The sequence below is a fragment of the Podarcis filfolensis genome (assembly GCF_964270895.1).
Source record: "Podarcis filfolensis genome assembly, chromosome: 17".
In the NCBI taxonomy this organism is placed as follows: Eukaryota; Metazoa; Chordata; class Lepidosauria; order Squamata; family Lacertidae; genus Podarcis; species Podarcis filfolensis.
This window is the reverse complement of record NC_139621.1, coordinates 33,122,456-33,144,025: the sequence shown is the minus strand read 5'-3', so window position 1 is coordinate 33,144,025 and position 21,570 is coordinate 33,122,456. Positions and strand designations below refer to the sequence as shown.

General features: G+C 45.4%; 2 long non-coding RNA genes across 2 annotated transcripts; both read left to right on the top strand.

Annotated features, from left to right (window-relative positions):
* Positions 1-13,333: 13,333 nt before the first annotated feature.
* On the top strand, positions 13,334-15,672 carry LOC310753087. The gene is made up of 2 exons (XR_014543168.1): positions 13,334-14,742; positions 15,323-15,672. It is a non-coding gene; the product is annotated as an uncharacterized lncRNA (long non-coding RNA).
* A 2,034-nt stretch (positions 15,673-17,706) lies between these two features.
* Positions 17,707-21,252, top strand: LOC310753059. The gene is made up of 2 exons (XR_014543133.1): positions 17,707-17,785; positions 20,823-21,252. It is a non-coding gene; the product is annotated as an uncharacterized lncRNA (long non-coding RNA).
* The last annotated feature ends 318 nt before the right edge of the window (positions 21,253-21,570 follow it).

The following is a 21,570-nucleotide window of genomic DNA, read 5'->3' as shown; positions in this document are numbered from 1 at the left end:
ACACAACAGCCCTGAGGTCATTTTACTGGTGGATCTGCAATTTCAGTGGCAAAACACATCACCAATTTTAGCAGTCCTTTGAAAGCCCGGGACAAAGTATAGATGGGAATAGCTTGGCTGAGCTCCATAATAATGAGACACTGCAAGAAATGAGATCACCAGTCCCAGTTTAGAAGGGAGTGAGCGCACACCACAACTCTATTGTCGCCCTTGGCATGTCGTGGGCTGGAAAAAAGAGAGGTGGTTTGGTGGGTTGTTGTTGTTCTGGTTTTCTGAATAGGCCAAATGAGGTGGTTGAATTCAGGCAGCAGCTGCTGGAGGGCAGGGGGTAGCACAGCAGCTGGCACCGGCCCTGCTTGCTCGTTACTGGCCTTGGCTGTCCTACCTAGTTATAGTCTCCGAGTGCATCACAGACATTTCATTAGGAAAAGCCCCTCCCCAAACAAGCAGGCAGAGTTGCGGGCAGCCCAGGCCATGAACTCCAGCAGTCACCGCATGGGCACATGCATTGGTCATGTGACTTGCACTGGTGCTGCCCAGCCACTGCTGCATTGCAGCGTTTGTTCAAGCAAGCAGCAAGCATGTAGCATTAGTAACTGCCCACATGACGCTGGATTTGTGCACTGGAAAAGGCTGACTTCTGAAAGCCTGTATATGCTGCGCAAAGTGAGCACATCTCTGTAAATTATTTTGCATAGTTGATTCTGACGGAGGAGGGAGGTAGCCCCACACACTAATAATCTTTTGCAGCTTCTCCTTCGGCTGCTGCGGTTTTAGCAGATGTCACAAAGACGCATCCTTCCAAGCATGGGTTTGCAACCTCGAGAGCCAGAAACCCTCTCTTTTTCAAAAGGAAAACAGCTTTCTAAAGTTGTCAGGTTCTAAAATCTGCTCTTTGTGAGAGAGAGGGAGAGAAGGAAGGGGAAAGCGGGAGAAAGTGTGCACTTAGAATTTTAGTGTGAGACCCAGTTTGTTACTCAAATTGACTGAAACTGTGTTTCTGGAACTGGTACAGTGTGCATACATTCTTAAATCTCTGCAAATCTGATGCAGGATTAGCAGCTGTGCTATCCATTCGTAAGAGAGTACTTTGCCTCCACACACTATCCTCTTGATTGCATATTTGAAAATTAAACAAAGCAAAAGAAACCCTCCATGAATCTCTGCTGGAATCTCTCGCTACTTGGGAAATTAAGGCGTGGCTAATGTTTAATTGGAAATAACTTCCTCTGCTTTCAATGAGGCTGACTCCCAGTGAAGCATGCATGGGATTTCAGGTTAGCACTTTGCCGTTCAGCTTGTTATGTGCTTGATTCTTCATTCATTGATTACTGTGCAACTTATTTCCAAGTATGCTTAGGACTGCAGCCTGAGAAGGGTAAAGAAGGGTAAGCATCCTGTAGATGCTTGTTGTTGTTTAGTCGTGTCCGACTCTTCGTGACCCCATGGACCAGAGCAGACCAGGCCCTCCTGTCTTCCACTGCCTCCTGCAGTTTGGTCAAACTCATGCTGGTAGCTTCGAGAACACTGTCCAACCATCTCGTCCTCTGCCGTCCCCTTCTCCTTGTGCCCTCCATCTTTCCCAACATCAGGGTCTTTTCCAGGGAGTCTTCTCATGAGGTGGCCAAAGTATTGGAGCCTCAGCTTCAGGATCTGTCCTTCCAGTGAGCACTCAGGGCTGATTTCCTTCAGAATGGTTTGATCTGCTTGCAGTCCATGGGACTCTCAAGAGTCTCCTCCAGCACCAGAATTCAAAAGCATCAATTCTTCGGCGATCAGCCTTCTCTATGGTCCAGCTCTCACTTCCATACATCACTACTGGGAAAACTACTGTGGATGCTAACATGGGTTTAATCCCACTGAACACGGTGAAACTTACTTCCAAGTAAACATACAGTATATTGACTTGGATTGTTAAGCGAGGGCTTCTTCCATGTTGATGCAGCATCCGTCCAGGTTAAAGAGAACCACACAACGATACTGGCACACAAAAGGGGTGGGTGGGTGGGTGGGTGTTAGACTTTCAAACCTCAATAGCACCCCCCCTTGCACACACACATGCATATAGCCATGGGGTGCAGGGGGGCAGTTGCGTGTCAAGACCCTGCAGCCACCCCCTCGTCAGAAATAACTCACACAAGGACACAGATATTAGGTTTATGTTATTGGGCAAATTTTTGACCACAACTTTATTGAATTACAGAATGTGAGCGGTATTGGCTTAGGCATTGATTGGACCTGACTATATCTGACTCCTGCCCATTGTTCAGGAAGTCCAGTAAGGGTAAGCCACCGGTAGGGGGAGCCCTGTCGATGCGAACCAACTCAAGCTCCCCCTGGTGTTCCTGTCGGGGTCCTGTCAAGGCCCTAGCCCCCAGCTGGGCTTCAGACTAGATCAATACCCCCAGATTCCTTTAACGGAATACCCTTAAGCATGGAGGGGCAGGTGATGGCCACACCTCCCCTCCCCCACACAAGGTCAAACAATGCCTAACCGCAACCCTAACAAAGTTGTGCCGATTGCTACGAGGTAGGCGAAAACCAAGTGGCCAGTGCCAATTTGCCAAGTGGAAAAATTCCTACCAGGCCCCACGGACAACCAAGGCGACCAACCAAAGTCCATAGCAAGGCCATTGCCTAACCTGCAAAATAGGGAGGGAGGGAGGGTGATTGAGGAAGCGAGAGAAAGAGGGCGTCCTCTGGCTCGCTCCTCCATTTAAACGGGCCCCGGCCACGCCACGCCCAGCCAGCGGATTGGCTGGCCGGGCTCTGACGTGGCTGGGATCCCCTAGGCAATGGGGGACAAAGTCCCCCGCCCCCGGTGGGGAGTGGGTGGCCATGCTGTCCACCGAAACACCTCCCCACTGGGAAGTGGACCGGATCTGTCCCCCAAATCAAGTAAATAAATAAAAATACTTCACTAACTGACAAATCGTGTCTCAGATAGCCCGCCCCACATAAATCTTGGCTACGCCCATGCAAGCGCACATACAATACCGCATAACACTCTGCTTTGAGAGAACTGGTGGGATTTTTCAAGGGCATTTTGTGGTGTGGCGTGTGGATCAGCTGTTTAAAGGGCAAAGAAAATTTCAAAAAAATATCTCCAGGCATATCTAATCCAATACACCCAGCGTAGCTGAAACAAAACAGCTGGTTTCAAGGTAGGAGAAGCTGCTGACTAACGGTCTTTGTCAATTCGATTGACTGCCCTAGTGTGAAGTGAGCAACACTTTTTTTTATGGATGCTGTCCAGAAATTTGTCCTGCTCTTACCTGATTTCTTTTCAAACATGCAAATGCAATTTTGTGACAAGGTTGCTCACATCAACCATATAGTAATCTATGGCTGCATACGCACTGTGCCTTTAAAGCACCTTCAAAGCCCTCCTCAAAGAATTCTGGGTAGTGTAGTTTCTGGTAATTGTCACTCTGCCCATTCTTTGAGATGGGGGAAGGGCTTTGAAGGGATAGTGTGTGCACAGCCTAAGTCTCATATGTTTATCGTAATTGGTTAAAAGCGTTTGTGCAATCTGTGTGGTGAAATGTGCTGTTGAGATGGAATCCTTAATTGGAAGCTCTTAATTAAGCAAGCCGGAAGTAGAGCTGAAACATACCTACATGACAAATCTACATGAAAATTTGTCCACCCAAAAACTTGCAGGTGGAAACAGTATTGAAAATCAGATCCCTCATAACCATCCTGATACCATCATGAGGACAAATAATTGAATGTGCAATGAAAAAGACATCTGGAGAGGTCCTCTCTTTCTTCAAAATCTGTCACTCTTTAGCAGGACAAAAAAAAGCAGAACCTAGAACTGTACAAAGGTGCAGACAGGAGTTGGTCTTCATTCTCAGTGACTCAGGTTGAGTTCTAGGAGATAAGCAAGACTCGAGGAATGACTGTTATTCATTGCTGTCAGAGGGCAAATCCTGTTTCTTGCAATCACTTTAGAGAAATAGAAGGCAGGGACAGATTTGGAAAAAGGAAATTTGTCTTCACCGCATGCTCTTGCCTGACGTAACACTCTCAGCAGTGGAAGGCAGGGTGGGAAGTAGGGCAGAAGAGGCAATGAAAGGAAATGGAGTTTCGCAGGGCCTCTGACAATATACAGTGGTACCTCAGGTTACATACGCTTCAGATTACAGACTCCGCTAACCCAGAAATAGTGCTTCAGGTTAAGAACTTTGCTTCAGGATGAGAACAGAAATCGTGTTCCGGTGGTGCAGCAGCAGCAGGAGGCCCCATTAGCTAAAGTGGTGCTTCAGGTTAAGAACAGTTTCAGGTTAAGTATGGACCTCTGGAACAAATTAAGTACTTAATCCGAGGTACCACTGTACATACTGTACCTTTTAAAGCACATTTTTCCTCTCAAAGAATTCTGGGGACAGTAGCTTTTTAAGGGTTGCTGAAAATCGTAACACTGAGGGATAAACTACAGTGCCCAGAATTCTTTAAGGGAAAGGTTGAGTTTTGATTGTGTTTCAAAGATACAATGTGTACACAGCCTCTTTTTCCATCCTTCGCATATCCTGCGAAACTTGAGAAATCTTTAGCAAGTGATAAATTCAGGAGTGTATAAATCTAAGCAACATTAGCCTTATTTGATCCTGGCTTTTAATCACCACTGACTTGTTTATATTTGCCAATAAAGCCTCTGACAGTTTAATTTTACTCTCCTTTCAAGATATGGGATCCCATCACTGAAACTTTCCTCAAACCACACAGTTTGTAGTTCTCACTTGAACGTGCCATTTGCAAAGCATGATGCTGCACTTATGAGTTGTTTTTGGCTTTCAGCTTTCATTTCAATATTTTATGGAATCAATTTGATGTGATGCCAAATTCATTCTTGCTATAGGCTCATTAATACCATATTGACCCTGGGAAGAGTCTTCCAGTGTCTTTAAGTGCGAGAGATTGAGATTGCCCTGGAACAATTTGGAACTGGTTTGGCAAAGACCAGTAATGAGCACAGGGTAAAACTTGCCATTCGTGGCTGTCTTGTGAAATAGCTTGCAGTGGATTGAACTGCCTGTGTCTGAATCTCCAAGTAAAGAACACTAAAGAGAAATGCAATAAGTATGGTAGACATGGACTGTAGCTGGCTTTTTCACATGAACTCGGGTGCACTTGCTCAAGTGCTCTCTTCCACACAAATATTTATTAATACAGGAATCTTTCCACTGCTACATTCTGGCCATGATGGTTGTGATATATTTCTGAAGTTATTTTTACATTTCCATTCATTATAGTATGCTTGGGAAATTGTGTGCTTGTGTGTTTTAAGGGCACATCACAAAATTAAGACTCAGTAGTGGCTGGTGTGGTTGGTTGGGTGAGTGAACCGGTCTGCGAACGTTCTTTGGAACCAGAACATTTGACGGGGCTTCCATGGCTTCCAGTTGGCTGCAGGAGTTTCCTGCAGCCAATCGGAAGCTGCACTTTGGTTTCCAAACATTTTGGAAGTCGAACGGATTTCCGGAACGGATTCCAAAGGTCCGTATAGTAAAAGCTATGGTTTTCCCAGTAGTGATGTATGGAAGTGAGAGCTGGACCATAAAGAAGGCTGATCGCCGAAGAATTGATGCTTTTGAATTATGGTGCTGGAGGAGACTCTTGAGAGTCCCATGGACTGCAAGAAGATCAAACCTCTCCATTCTTAAGGAAATCAGCCCTGAGTGCTCACTGGAAGGACAGATCGTGAAGCTGAGGCTCCAATACTTTGGCCGCCTCATGAGAAGAGAAGCCTCCCTGGAAAAGACCCTGATGTTGGGGAAGATGGAGGGCACAAGGAGAAGGGGACAACAGAGGATGAGATGGTTGGACAGTGTTCTCGAAGCTACCAGCATGAGTTTGACCAAATTGCAGGAGGCAGTGGAAGACAGGAGTGCCTGGCGTGCTCTGGTCCATGGGGTCACAAAGAGTCGGACACGACTAAACGACTAAACAACAACAACAACATATGTTTTTGGAAACATTCACACACACACCCTTCTTGCTCTGAGATCTTCATATGCTCCCCTGGTGGAGATACACTGCTATAGGTGCCTGCCTGATCAGCTTGTATATGCAAAAAGCACTATGAGGATACTGCCATTACATAGCTCAGTTTCTACATAACATTGGAGGCTTCTGTTGCTGTTCTTTCTTTTTTAAGAGAGGCAATAAAGTTCTTGCGCAGTGTCCTGGATGGGCTGTCCACTCTAAGGCTTCCTTCCCTGGCAGGTGCCATAACGCTCCAGTGCTTTCTCCATACTAGGGGAACTGTCCCTATGAATTGCTGCTTCCTGACCATTTTCCTGATTCAGGAAATGGGAGCATAAAATAATATTTAATGGTCCCCCCGTATGTTTAGTCCAAGTGCGTCTGTGCTCTCTGGAGAGCCGCTTCAGTTTTGTCCAGCAAGGGTTTGGCCAAACTGACAGAGGAAATCATTTATTGCTGCAGATATCTGTAGGCTGCAATTACAGAACTGCTTTCCGTTTTGCTTTTGCCGTGGCCAAAGTTTTTTTTCTTCCTCCAAGTTCCAAGAGCCAGTCACGGAATCCGGTTTAAACTCACCACCCAAGTGACCGATTAATCATATCTCAGCAGCAAGCGAAGTTATAACAGAATGCTTTTCAGGCAACACCCAGCTGAACTAGACTAAACCGGAGGAACTGTTTAAATATTAGCCATCAGTGGTGTTGCAAGCGGCAGCATGCCCAGAAATGCGTAGCGACTGCCTCTGGGCCAAACGTATATAGGAGTGAAGATTTATCTATCTGGAACACAGTGGTTTCTCTGTGAGGTCTCAGCTGGCCACCCACTATGCGTCATATGCAGAATGTCACTTTAATTTCAGTCTGAAAACTGATCTCAAGAGTGGCTAAAGCTATAGGAGATGCTATAGCTACAACTGTGGCATCAGTCAATCTTGGAGAGCATTTGACATCTAAGGCTGATGGCAGTTGTAGCAACTTAAGTACACTATTGAGTCTGAACCAGTGGCACAGCGTGGGGGGACCCACGGGCAGTTGCTCCTGGTGCAAAATTGTTAGGGGCACAATATTTCAACACCCGGTGCTGCCTCAACGCAACTGCACGCTGGGCTCCATTGAAACGGCTTCTCCATGCAAACCAGGAAGTGACCTCTCCAGACAACAAAATTACTCTTCTTTTCTTATCTCTGCAGTTGCCATCTCCTGGGTGATGCAGACGCAGTTGGGCAGTTGAATATGCATGTGTACTCTGTTTCCCTCACTCCTGCTCCCCCTCCCTGGCAACCCATGCTACACCACTGGTCTGAACACATGTTCAGCGCTCTGGAAAGATATTTCAGAATGTGTGTACAGCTTCGAGCACACTTAAAATGCAATGCCTTCCTTTGGTCTTAGTTCGAAGGGGCAATCAGGTCACACAGTAAGCCAAATGTAATGCTTTATGGTGTCTTTGCTTCTGATTCTTTACATAAAAAGGGTAAAGGGACCCCTGACCATTAGGTCCAGTCATGGACGATTATGGAGTTGCGGTGCTCATCTCGCTTTATTGGCCAAGGGAGCCGGCATACAGCTTCTGGGTCATGTGGCCAGCATGACTAAGCCACTTCTGGCGAACCAGAGCAGCGCACGGAAACGCCGTTTACCTTCCCGCCGGAGCGGTACCTATTTATCTACTTGCACTTTGATGGGCTCTGTGGCTTAGACCACAGCACCACCTGCGTCCCTATTCTTTACATAGGACTCTTTACATAGGATTCTTTACATAGGACCCCAAATATCTCCCCACACACAAGTTTTTTCTCCTTTTAACAGGTGTTTGTTGGGAACTGAGCCCACCTTAACCTCGGCTGTGAGGTCGAGTTTCGCTCTCAGCTGCAATATGAAAGAAGCTCAGTGATGTCTCTGCTTGACATGAAGAAACTGAAACTGAGTTCCTTGAGGGAAGAGTTGGATAGAAATGTAATGAATACCTAAGACCAGGGGGTCAGCAACCTAAGGCCCATGGGCCGGAAGTGGCCCACAGAGGTCGTTTGACTGGCCCACGAACCGCCCCCTGAACCAAGCCGCCTGCTTGCATGCTGTGCTAAGTCAGCGCAGCGCAGGGACTCGCTTCTGTGGTGCCGGAAATCGCATCTGTGCACAGACGCTGAAAATCATGGGCACCGATCTGGCCCAGGCAAGATAAACCTTGCTGACCCATGCCTAAGACCATAATCCTGTGCACACTCACTTGGGAAAAATGTCCCACTGAAATGAATAAACATGCATAGGATTGGCTGTAAGTCAACCTGGCTGTGAGAATCAACTTCTGCCTTTAGTCTCAGTCACATGCAATAATCCTTTTTCAGTTGGCGTGGAATGTTTCTCAGCGTGCCCTGGCCCTGGGCTACATCACTTCCCTCGCTTGGGCTTTAACGGTTATTTCCCAACTCAATGCATACTTGCAGCACTTAAAATAACTGCCAACTGAAACTCTTGCCTTAACTACACCTTAGTGTGTTTGAGAGAAAAGGCTCACTGCGCTACCACTATATCCCCACTACAAGGAAACAAGGAAATTATGGTGTTAATTGGTTGAATGAAGAAACAGTTCTGCTAAATATGCTGAGGGGGCAGGGAATAAATAGCCGCAAATCTAGACTTACTGTTCTGATTATAGTTGACTTTCTCATAGTACAGTGGTACCTCAGGTTAAGTACTTAATTCGTTCCGGAGGTCTGTTCTTAACCTGAAACTGTTCTTAACCTGAAGCACCACTTTAGCTAATGGGGTCTCCTGCTGCTGCTGCGCCGCCAGAGCACTATTTCTGTTCTCATCCTGAAGCAAAGTTCTTAACCCGAGGTACTATTTCTGGGTTAGCGGAGTCTGTAACCTGAAGTGTATGTAACCTGAAGCGTATGTAACCCGAGGTACCACTGTATTGATTTGCAGAGGAGGCCCTATTGTGAGATAACGACCTCAAGTGGTGGAGTTTGGGCACCATAACAGGCATTATTGGCAGATGACAACATATGTTGCACTGGAAGACACACAGGTGAATGAACCTTTGATGTTGTGCTTTTGTTTGAATGTCTACTATTTGTTACAATCTCCCTCCTTCGTATGTATTTGTACCTGCAACTCAGGGCAATAATTCATTCAGTTTGATGCAATAGTAGTCACTAACCACCATTTATCAATGAATTGTATTAAAATTATTATTGAAATAATGAACAAGCTAATAAATATACTGGTTGACTCAGTGCCTTCCATGCATATGGTGCTTTATTGAGAGGTGAAGCTGAGGCTCCAATACTTTGGCCACCTCATGAGAAGAGAAGACTCCCTGGAAAAGACGCTGATGTTGGGAAAGACGGAGGGCACAAGGAGAAGGGGACGACAGAGGACGAGATGGCTGGACATTGTTCTCGAAGCTACCAGCATGAGTTTGACCAAACTGCGGGAGGCAGTGGAAGACAGGAGTGCCTGGCGTGCTCTGGTCCAGGGGGTCACGAAGAGGCGGACACGACTAAACAACAACAACAACAAGGTGTGTGTGTTTGTGTGTCCCGAGGAACTTCTGAGCTGAATTGCCACAGTGGGTGAAAACAGTAGGAAAGGAAATGGGGTGGGGGGAGTGAGACAGGATGAACAGGAAAAAATACAATTCAATCTGTACTTAAGTTGGGCATGAAGACGAAAGGTTTTTTCTTATGGGCTTTGCTTTTGCTGCAGACAGCAAGAGAATAATGTGCTGCCCAGGCATTTCCCCAAGAATCTCTTCCATTCCTGTCTTCACGAAAAGGTGAACGCTTTGTGGTATTTATGTGTTCTGTGCAAGCGCTCACCTACTTTTGCGTTTCAGAGAGGCATGAATAATATATACACAACTGTCTCAGTTCAGCAGCACTCAGCAGACTCCCAAGGGGAAGGGGAGAGGAGAGGAAATCCTACCGGTGTACTGCAGCAAACTGTTTGCTCATTAGGCAGGGAAAGAGAGGAGGGAGAGAGGAGGAGGGATAAAGAGATCTGTTTATATCAGTGTGTGAGCCGTTCATCGAAACAACTCTTGGGTGCATTTGCAAGCTCAGATCACACTGATGATTATTTGCGTTGGAGTTGTTACTGAGGCAGCCATTCCCATGTCCCCCTGCCAAATCCGTCCTCACTCAGGATTGAGAGAGCTGTGTTAATTAAAACCACTCCCAGCCTAGGGGCCGAGGTCTGTTCGGCCCACCTCCCAATAAAATATTTGAGGGGGCCGCCGCACCCTCCCAAGTTGATGGGCGTTGCCAGTCAAACGGTGTGCATGTGCAGTGTTATGTGATGAGTTACCTGGGCTCCCCAATATTTTATTCAAGTTGGCACCCCTGCTCCCAGCTGATGCTAGGAATAGGAAAAAATATAATAATAATAATAATAATAATAATAATAATAATAATAATAATAATAATAATAATATATTTATACCCCGCCCATCTGGCTGAGCTTCCCCAGCGACTCTGGGCGGCTCCCAATCAAGTGTTAAAAACAGTACAGCGTTAAATATTAAAAACTTCCCTGAACAGGGCTGCCTTCAGATGTCTTTTAAAGATAGGATAGCTGCTTATTTCCTTCACATCTGAAGGGAGGGTGTTCCACAGGGTGGGCGTGGCGCCTGTGGAACAGGCCCTCTGTCTGGTTCCCTGTAACCTCACTTCTTGCAATGAGGGAACCGCCAGAAGGCCCTCGGCGCTGGATCTCAGTGTCCGGGCTGAACGATGGGGGTGGAGATGCTCCTTCAGGTATACAGGACTGAGGCCGTTTAGGGCTTTAAAGGTCAGCACCAACACTTTGAATTGTGCTTTGGAATTGTTTCTTTGTAGCCAGCCACAGCTTTCTTTCTTTCTTTATCTTTTTCCCCCCAACTGAAAGCAGATGGACACCATAGCAAATTGGGCAGACGAGTTGCATAGATGCATTTGTTTTCGTCTTGAAAGTACCACAACGTTCTCTGCTGTTTTTCTTCAACACAACTATGCCTCTGCATTTTGACTTCAAGACTACAGCCAGAAAATGTGTTGCTCCTTAGGGCTTGCTAAGGATCGCCCCAGTGGAGCGCCAGCCTTGCAGTGCAAATGAGTTGGCATAAGTGACCAGCCTACCATCTTGGTGATTTAAATATGCTGCATAAATGTCATATGAGCAAGCCAAATGAATAAACTCAAGAGTTGTATCCAACTAAAGCCTCACCTGCACTGTACAGTTAAAGCAGTATCATACCATTATAGTCAAGGGATGCGGGTGGCGCTGTGGGTTAAACCACAGAGCCTAGGACTTGCCGATCAGAAGGTCGGCAGTTCGAATCCCCGCGATGGGGTGAGCTCCCATTGCTCTGTCCCTGCTCCTGCCAACCTAGCAGTTCGAAAGCACATCAAAGTGCAAGTAGATAAATAGGTACCGCTCCGGCAGGAAGGTAAACGGCGTTTCCCTGTGCTGCTCTGGTTCGCCAGAAGAGGCTTAGTCATGCTGGCCACATGACCCGGAAGCTGTACGCCGGCTCCCTCGGCCAGTAAAGCGAGATGAGCGCTGCAACCCCAGAGTCAGCCATGACTGGACCTAATGGTCAGGGGTCCCTCTACCTTTACCATTATAGTCATGGCTTCCCTCACGGAATCCTGGGAACTGTAGTTTGTCAAGGCTTCTGAGAGTTGTTGGCATCTTTCTGTCTCAAGAAACAATGGAGTGCACCTCCAGGGGTGAAGTCACACAGCTGCGCTAGCAGGACCGAAGTGATGCCCTGTCTATCATCTAGGTCATGGAGATGCCAGGGCAAATAGCTCAGTCAACAGAGCACGAGACTCTTAATCTCTGAGTTGTGGTTTTGAGCATCACATTGGGCAAAATATTCCTGACTTGCAGGGGGTTGGACTAGATGACCCTCAGGATCCCTTCCAACTCTGCAATCCTAAAATTCTATTAATGATGCCATTGTGGCTACTCCTAGTGCAGGTCTTCTGCTGACTCATGAAGTGATACCTGCCCTGTGCCTTCAAAGCACATTATTTCCCTCAAGGAATTCTGGGCACTGTAGTTTGTTAAGGATTATAACCGTAGAGTTGGAAGGGACCACAAGGGTCATCTAGTCCAACCGCTTGCAATGTAGGAATATTTTGCCCAACATGGGGCTCGAACCCACGGCCCCGAGATTAAGAGTGGTGGGAATTGTTTTTGGAGGAATGTGTTTTGAACATCTTTAAATGTATAGTGTGTACACAATGGAAACACTCGTTTCATTCTAAAATTGAAAGCTCATTGCAGATTGATTTTTTATTCCCCTGCAGTGTGTCCATTTGAAAACAGTTGTCGGCAGTCCTGACAATTTGGGTGTGGGTGTGCACATCCACATCTGCCCAATGATGTTGTGAGTGGGTGTATATCAAGATTACAAGCACCACTTCCTTCTTTGTTCACTTGGACCATGTGCAGGGAGGGAAATATGTGTATATCCTAAAGAGGAGGGTTTTCAAACACATAACAAGCAGCACATCCAACCTCATGAATAGCAGGATCTAGAAACACTCTAAATTGAAAGCAGCATGTTGAAGATGAGCATGAATGACTCCGGATTGGGAAAATCTACATCTTTTGTAGATTTAAAGAACCTTTTAATGAGGGTGAAAGAGGAGAGCGCAAAATATGGTCTGAAGCTCAACATCAAAAAAACGAAGATCATGGCCACTGGGCCCATCACCTCCTGGCAAATAGAAGGGTAAGAAATGGAGGCAGTGAGAGATTTTACTTTCTTGGGCTCCATGATCACTGCAGATGGTGACAGCAGCCACAAAATTAAAAGACGCCTGCTTCTTGGGAGAAAGGCAGTGACAAACCTAGACAGCATCTTAAAAAGTAGAGACATCAACTTGCCAACAAAGGTCCGTATAGTTAAAGCTATGGTTTTCCCAGTAGTGATGTATGGAAGTGAGAGCTGGACCATAAAGAAGGCTGATCGCCGAAGAATTTATGCTTTTGAATTCTGGTGCTGGAGGAGACTCCTGAGAGCCATGGACTGCAAGAAGATCAAACCTATCCACTCTGAAGGAAACCAGCCCTGAGTGCTCACTGGAAGGACAGATCCTGAAGCTGAGGCTCCAGTACTTTGGCCACCTCATGAGAAGAGAAGACTCCCTGGAAAAGACCCTGATGTTGGGAAAGATGGAGGGGACAAGGAGAAGGGGACAACAGAGGATGAGATGGTTGGACAGTGTTCTCGAAGCTACCAGCATGAGTTTGACCAAACTGCAGGAGGCAGTGGAAGACAGGAGTGCCTGGCATGCTCTGGTCCATGGGGTCACAAAGAGTCGGACACGACTAAACGACTAAACAACAACATCTTTTGTGCTACAGATGGGTTAGGCTGCATACCCACCAAGTCTGAATGGAAAAGCTGGGCTGTTGAAGGTCGTATGTCAGCAATGCTATACTTTACATTTTAAACCAATAGGCTAGGATGAAATGCAGAGGACAGTGTTCCCTAATAGTAGAACAGAAGAAGGCATTCTGATTGGTACAGCTTGTCATGTAGGGGAGAGAAAATCCGCACAGCTATTAAAAGGCACAGAAGTCAAGACAACTTTTTCTTGAGGTACCTCCTACCAAACAAGCAGGAGGCACCGTCTCGTGGCTTTAAAATGCATTCACTGGTCGAGTTCAAACCTTTTCCCAGTCAGCATAACCTGAACTGCAGTGATCTCTGAAAGCAAACAGAATGTCCATATAGGGTTTTGCTTTCAATCATCACTGCTAATTATGTTGAGGCCTTCAGTTCCAAGAAGGGGGACTAGCTTAAATTATATCTTCCTTTTCATCACTTCTAAATCTGTTCCTTGAACCACTCAGGCATATTCTCTGAGAATATCGCTTGCTTGACTAAAATAAGAGTGCTTATGGGGGCAGGCAGGAGAGACGGTTGATCAATGTCGTCCTCCAAACCTTTCCCCTCCACCAACCAGGTATTATATTTCAACAAAGCAATTTTCAAGGGAAAGACGGCCGGTATGCTACAAACAGGAGCAATGATTTAAAATTCACCACCCCTTTCTTTCTTTTTAAGCCAACTTTTTTTAAAAACAAGCACCCAGTCTTCATTCATTCTATCATAGAATGTTCTCTATACATAGGAGTGAGAAGCAACTGCTGTCCTTTCCAACTGTACCCCAGATTACTTTTCCAACTGTATAGCCCATTTACTTTGCTCCATAGAATTCAATGGGCAACACTGAGATCCAAGCCAGCCCCTCTTCCCATAGTCTTTCCCTTATTCTCCTGTGCAGGTCATGTTCTTATAGTTTGTACTCCATGAGATTTGGGTGGATTACAAATTCAGTTCCCTTGTATTTCCATAATGTTTTAATTTGGAATGAAAATACTCATTTCCCATCAAAACCCTGAAGTGACCCCATGTCAAAAATAAAGACATTTGTACCCACTGTATGCTGCAAGGGACTTTTTTATGTGTCATTATGACAGGTGGTGGAAGGAGCGAGCCGCATTCCAGTGAGTGAGCCTGTCCCTGGCTATAGTACTGGTTTTAGCCCTCTCACTGGTCAGAGCTGAAGGAGTTACGGGGCAGAGGGATTAGGAGAGGAAGGCTGGGAAGATGAAACAGGTTTGAAAAGGCAACTGAAACCAGTTTAGGTTAGATGCTTTTCAAAACTATTGGGATTTTTTTATAGAGTAAATGAAGGGATTTCACTCTGCTGAAATTCATCATTTACAACTTTTAAAAGGGACACAGGTAATTTTAACCTGTGATCTCTTTCGTGGTTGATTTCAAATACTGCACACATATATCTTAATCAGGTATCGGTCCCTAAAAGGTGTTAGGAGAGGCATTAAATTTCAGATTAAAAGGAAACTGAAGGTAAATAGAAGATCAAAGAAGACTTAATCCTAATAACACAGGGACAGTAAATTGTAGACAGATAATGGACCTTGAGAAAGTCCCCCCAAAAAGAGTTTAGCCAAGCAAAATTTAAATTGAAAACTCAGAAAAATACCAAGATAGAGATTTTAAAGAGAATCAAGAAAATCAAAAATTCTTAAATGGAAAAGCCAAGAGAAAATGAAGATAAATGAAGGATGAAAAGTGGAAGTACATGAAAGGGCACATGAATATGACGTTTGCTTAAAGAAGAGGGAAGATGAGTATGGAAAATAAAAGGCATTTCTTTTAAAAGGCAACCAGAGAAGTCATTCCATGAAGGGAAAGTTGGGGGTTTTTGTTACTGAAGCTAGAAATGTGCATGTCGAGAGAAAAAAAGCATAGAAGACAAGGAGAGGACAAAGCCATTCCTTCTAATTTCATGTTGGCTCAGGTTGCCTTGGAAGGAGAGAAAAACAGGTAAGTTTAAAACTTGCTGAAAAGGCAAATAAAGCATTTTGAGGATGAACCTGCTGATGGCGACTGGAGAGTGACTGCTCAGGGACATGGCAAGTCCAGGATCCTGGGGGAAAGTGCTTTCTCCAAAGGAAGTTCCTGAGAGAGGTTAGAGTGCTGGATTAGGACCTGAGAGACTAGAGTTCAAATTCTCACTTTGCCATGAAGAGCTCTATCTCACAGCCTAACCAGGATCCAATGAGGAAGCAGACTAGAACATCAACTCCACTAAGCCTTTCCAGCAGAACCTGCAAGATTATGAAAAGATATGGGAAATGGAGCTCAAAAGGTAACTATGGAACAGGCCAGGCAAGATTACCCCTGATGTGTAACGTGGCTCTCTGGTGGTAATAACCAAGGTTTTTGGATTTTATTTTATTTTTGCTAAGCATCTTCTAGGAGCAGCTATTTAGCACAAAGCTCAGACAACACAAAGTGTTGACTCTAAATAATAATAATGATAAAAGGATCCTCCAGCACTGAAGGTAATATATTTAAAATATCCATTTTAAAACCAGATCTAGCAGTCAGCTTCCTTTGCCAGTAACTTCCCACCTGGAAACTAGCGCTGCAGTTGAAGGAAGGTAACTATTAAATACTCTTGACTTTTCAGAGGTGGCAAAAGGTGCAAATCTCTTAACAAGTAAACTTGAAATGCTACATCATAATTAATGTAACAAATCAGTTATATGCATTCTGATTGAAGGGCTTCTAGGTGAGCATCTCGTGTTTGACTGGAGAGAAAATCTCTTTTCAGAGATTTTCCTTCGCTGGGAAGGAAATTTACCGTACTTTTCGCTCTGTAAGATGGACTTTTCCCCTCCTAAAAAGTAAGGGGAAATGTTTGTGCATCCTATGGAGCGAATGCAGGCTGCGCAGCTTTCACTGAAGCCAGGAGAGCAAGAGGGATTGGTGCGCACCGATCCCTCTTGCTCTCCTGCCTTCAGGGATAGCCGCCCGAAGTCTCCTGATCGCAGCGGGAGCGCTCCCACTGTGCTCAGGAGGCTTTGTGTTGCTTTCGCTAAAGCCAGGAGAGCAAGAAGGATCGATCCCTCTTGCACTTCTGGCTTCGCTTCGGTGGAGAGCCGCTGCGCGGCTTTCCCTCTCTGCGTAGCGCCCCTTCAGCGAAGCGGGAGGAGAAATGGAAGGGGTTCCGCTTCTCCCGCCGCTTTGCTGGAGAGGCGCTGCGCAGAGAGGGAGAGAACATTTTTTTTCTTGTTCTCCTCCTCTAGAACTAGGTGCGTCTTATGGTCGGGTGCGTCTTATAGAGCAAAAAATACGATATATTGTCTTCCTTCTGCAACTCTTTGTGCAAAGACTGTTTCAGGTCACAGGAGAAGGACGATCACACCGCCATGAACTCACTGGAGAAAAGGTAGGTTACTGATGTAATAATACATAAAATACACAAGTTCCTAAGGAGCTTGCACTTAGCAACATTGGTCATTCAGTCATTTTTTTCAGATGAGCTGGGAACTGAAGACGCCAGGTGGCCGCCATTCCTGTTTCCAAGGGAACTTCTACTGTCAAGATGTCACTGCAGAGAAGGCCTTTTCCTGTGTTGGTCCACAATGAGGTACACTTGCGGGCGGGACAACGCTCTTTCTTTTGTTCCAGATCTTCTGTTTTACAGACGTCGCAGAGTTCACTATGTCTGAGGCAGAACTGTTTTGTTAACTCCCAAGATGCAATGTGAGTAAGAGCTCTTGATACATCAAGTAAAAACCTGCAGTTATTATTGAGAGAAACTTGCATTTTGATTGTGTAACTTTAGGTAACCTGCTGTTTTTGTTCCTCTGTTTCTGTAGGAGAGAGAAAAGGTGCTGAAGACCCCAGTCTCTTCCAGGTGCATCTCACTGACACCCTCTCTTTACAGTTGTGTCTGAAGAACCCACAACACTCAGATGAAGCCACCTCTTCCTGCAGAGTCACAGAAGTCATGGTGGACATATTTTACAAACAAACAAACAAAAACTGAGAAAAATACCAAGATGGAGATTTTAGAGAATCAAGAAAATTGAAAATACTTAACTGGAAAAGCCAAGAGAAAATGAAGAGGAAGGAAGGAAGGAAGGAAGGAAGGAAGGAAGGAAGGAAGGGGGGAATTCAATTTTGCTTACCTTTCAAACTAAGGAGACTTTGGATGAACAGAAGGAGCACATGAAAGGGTACATGGATATGAAGTCCGCTTAAAGAAGAGGGAAAATGAGTAGGAAAAATAGAAGGCTTTTCTTTTAAAAGGCAACTAGAGAAGTCATTTCGTGAAGGGAAAGATTGAGTTTTTTGTTGCTGAAGCTAGAAATATGCATATGGGGGGGAAGCAAAGAAGACAAGGAGAGGACAAAGCCGTTCCTTCTAATTTCATGTTGGCTCAGGTTGCCTTGGAAAGAGAGAAAAACAGGTAAGTTTAAAACTTGCTGAAAAGGCAAATAAAGCATTTTGAGGATGAACCTGCTGATGGCGACTGGAGAGTGACTGCTCAGGGACATGGCAAGTCCAGGATCCTGTGGGAAAGTGCTTTCTCCAAAGGAAGTTCCTGAGAGCGGCTAGAGTGCTGGATTAGGACCTGGGAGACTCGAGTACAAATCCTCACTCTGCCAAGAAACGCTCTATCTCTCAGCCTAACCTACCTCACAGGGTTGTTGTGAGGATCCAATGAGGAAGCAGACTAGAACATCAACTCCACTAAGCCTTTCCAGCAGAACCGGCAAGTTTTTGAAAAGAAATGGGAAATGGAGCTCAAAAGATAGCTATGGAACAGGCCAGGCAAGATTACCCCGATGCGTAACATGGCTCTCTGGTGGTAATAGCCAAGGTTTTCAGATTTTATTATTTTTTTTGCTACATAGCTCAGACAACACAAAGCGTTGACTCTATACAAAAAAACTTGGTTCCTCCAGCACTGAAGGTAACACATTTAAAATACCAATTTTAAAACCAGGTCTAGCACTCAGCTTCCTTTGCCAGTAACTTCACACCTGGAAACTAGTGCTGCAGTTGAAGGAAGGTAACTATTAAATACTTTTGACTTTTCAAAAGGTGGCGGCAGGTGCAAATGCCTTCTGATTGAAGGGCTTCTAGGTGAGTATCTCGTGTTTGGCTGGAGAGAAAATATCTTTTCCACCTGCAATTCTTGTGCTAAGACACTTTAAAGTCTTAAAGTTTTATTTACCTTACAAACTAATTAGTCTTTGGATGAAGACAACTCAGTGATCTTTTTCAGTGCAATGCTTTTGTACTGGTCTCTCCTTTTTAATCTCTTCACCAGCTTCTTGAAAAAATGACTGTCAAAATGGCACTCTTTGACTGAACCACATCTAGGTGAGTATCCCTTGCTTGACTAGGAAGGAAATATCTAGTCAAAATGGTACTCTGTGATTCCTCATTTGTTTTAAGGTTGCGGCAAGACGGTTTGCGACTTTTTACCACAAAGGATTCTTCTGTATATTCCCATCCTAAAATGGAGCCTTTAACTCTGGAATATGTCTCCAGTGTGTCTTGCAAGTGGAGCTGTACTGAAAGGACTAGCCTTTCCAGCAGCAACGACAGGATGACATAATCCCCCTTGCTTGGCTAGGGAGAAAATCTCTATTTGTGTTCCGTCTGCAACTCATTGTGCTGAGACTCTTTCAGGTTGCAGTGACTGAGTTGTCAGAAGAGGCCCTATTCCGTGTCACCACATTGAGGCTCACCTGATGGTAAGATAAACCAGTGACTCTAGATCGCAGACCAACAGAAGGAGCTGCCAGACACATGAAGTCAAATGGACAAACAAAAGGGTGAGCACTGAGCAATCTTTCCTCTTTCCACACCAAGCTTAATGGCAGACATTTAAGTCTGAATCTTATCTCTCTTTTGTGCCCTTCTAGGTCAATGGCTCATCCAGCTTCAGACAAAAATGGCAGTCAAAATGGTATCCCATTGTTCAAGGGTATTTAGGTCAGTACCCCTTGCTTGACTAGGGAAGAAATCTCTTATCGTGTTCCATCTGCAACTTTTTGCACTAACATTGTTTTCTGCTAAGACTCTTTCAGGTTGCAATCCCTGACTCGTCTGAAGTGGAAGCCCTTTGCAGCAGATTTCTTCATAACTCTTAAGGTTTTTCTTTTTCCTGAGAGAAGATTCGCAGAATGTTCTCTCAGGTTTTGCTTTTCCCCTTGTTGCATTGCTCAAAAAAAAAGCAAAAGACACTGGTGGTCGGCGCTCCTGGTTCCCAGGACGGGGTTCAAATCCCTGCGGTGTCCATGCTTACTTCCAATGCAACTGCTATCTCTCTCTATCCCTCTCTATCTCTCTTGTATCTCTCTATCCCTCTCTGTCTCTCTATCCCTCTCTATCCCACACTGCCGAAATAACGATTGGCTCCATTTTTCTTAAGCCAACGTATTAGCATGGGAGGGTGCTGACTTCAGTGACTGAGCTTGATTCTTAACTCCACCATTGCACCAAAGGACCATTTCAAGCACCACCTTCCAGGTTTCCAGGACGGGGTTCAAGTCCCTGCAGTATCCTCGCTAACTTCTAATGCAACCATCATGCCCCTCTATTTCCCCCTATATCCCTCACTTCCCAAAGTATTAGCATGGGAGTGTTTTTGGGTGGCAATTTCAATGAATAAGCTTGGTTCTGAACTCCGTCATGGCATCTAAGGACCAGTTCAAGCAACCTGTGCACTGTGCCTGGTGCTCTAATGATGCTCCCCTGATGCATCACCAGGTGTGTCTAGATAGGCTGGATCATGTGGGTGCTTCCTATCCTAGCATTCCCAGGTACTAAGGAGTACTACTCCCCTAGTACTTTTTTAAAGAGAGTCTAATTTCACATCTATGTTTGTTTAGGAAGCAACATGCACACACACAAAAAATGCAGCCTATTTAAATTATGTGGAAAATGGACAAGGTCTCAATAACAAAGCAACTGGTACCACACGCACACATTAGCAGAACAAGCAGGGCAAAGACAGGGTGGTCAGTGTCCTCCTTTGGAGAAGACTTGTGTCCATTTGAAGGGCTATCAGAAGGTTAGGATAAGGAGAGGTGGCAGAATAAGGTTAGGATAGGGACGGGATAAGGACAGGTGGCCGTTCTCTCTCTAATGACCTCTATTTGATTGGCTGTCCATTCCAAATCTGGGTTAAAAGTAAAGGAGGAAAGCAGGGGCCCAGAAACTGCCCATCAGCAGCCAGCCCCTTGGCAGACGTCTGAGCACATGCACACAGGCCCTGGTCCTCCCCACTACAGTGAGATGTATTCCTCTAAAAATTACAGAGCGATATCTAACATTAGTCATACTCAAGAGTAAAATCATGCATCCTTCTAATTCATACTCAGACTCACCGAAACCAATGGGTCTACTTTGTATGACTCAGTAGGGTAGTAATCATTTTTAAATATGCATCTGTATACAGCATTTGCAAATTAATCTCTCTGTTTTTTAAGCCATGTGTCAGTGGCCGGGATAAGCAAAGACGCAAATTTCTGCAATTCGGAGAATCTAAGGAAGCAACAAATGGTGAAGGGCAACAAAGTTTAGTGAGCAGGAAGAACCTGTGGATGGAAGCAGTTCAGACTCCGAGGCTGAAGCAGAGGAGGGGCGTCAAGAGACTGATGAGGAATCCAGGGAGTCTCCCTCTCCTGCTGTGACAAGCTCCCCTCCAGCCTTGTCTCCAAGAAGGCACAGAATAATGAGGAGAGTGGAACAGAGGCCAGAGATGCTCAGGTGCTGTTTGAGACTGCTTGGGAGAGGAGGAGCCTCAGAAGGCAGGGACCTCAGTCCTGACAACTGCTCCACAGGGCCAAGACTTACTGGGAAGTGTTGCTGAGTTGTATGTTCATTTCCTTGAATAAAAAGTTGACTGAGCACTGACAACTGGCCTTGCTTCTTTGTGCTGACCTGCATCTGACTCCAGCCCTGGCAGCCCGGCCCTTTGTTTTCCCCCTGATCATGGGAAGTGCAGTTTGACCCTAACTCTGCTTAGACAGGAGAGATTATTGGTCAAGGCCCCGGGTGTCCTGGTAGCTGTCCACCATAAAGGCTGTAGCTCAGTGGGCAGAGCACATGCTTAGCATTTAGAAGGACCTGGGTTCAATTTCTGGCATCTCCAGGTACGGGTGGGTCCAACTCACTATCCTTTGATATGATTACCTGTTGAAAATCTTGGCATATTGCAGAGATGGCAAAATGGAT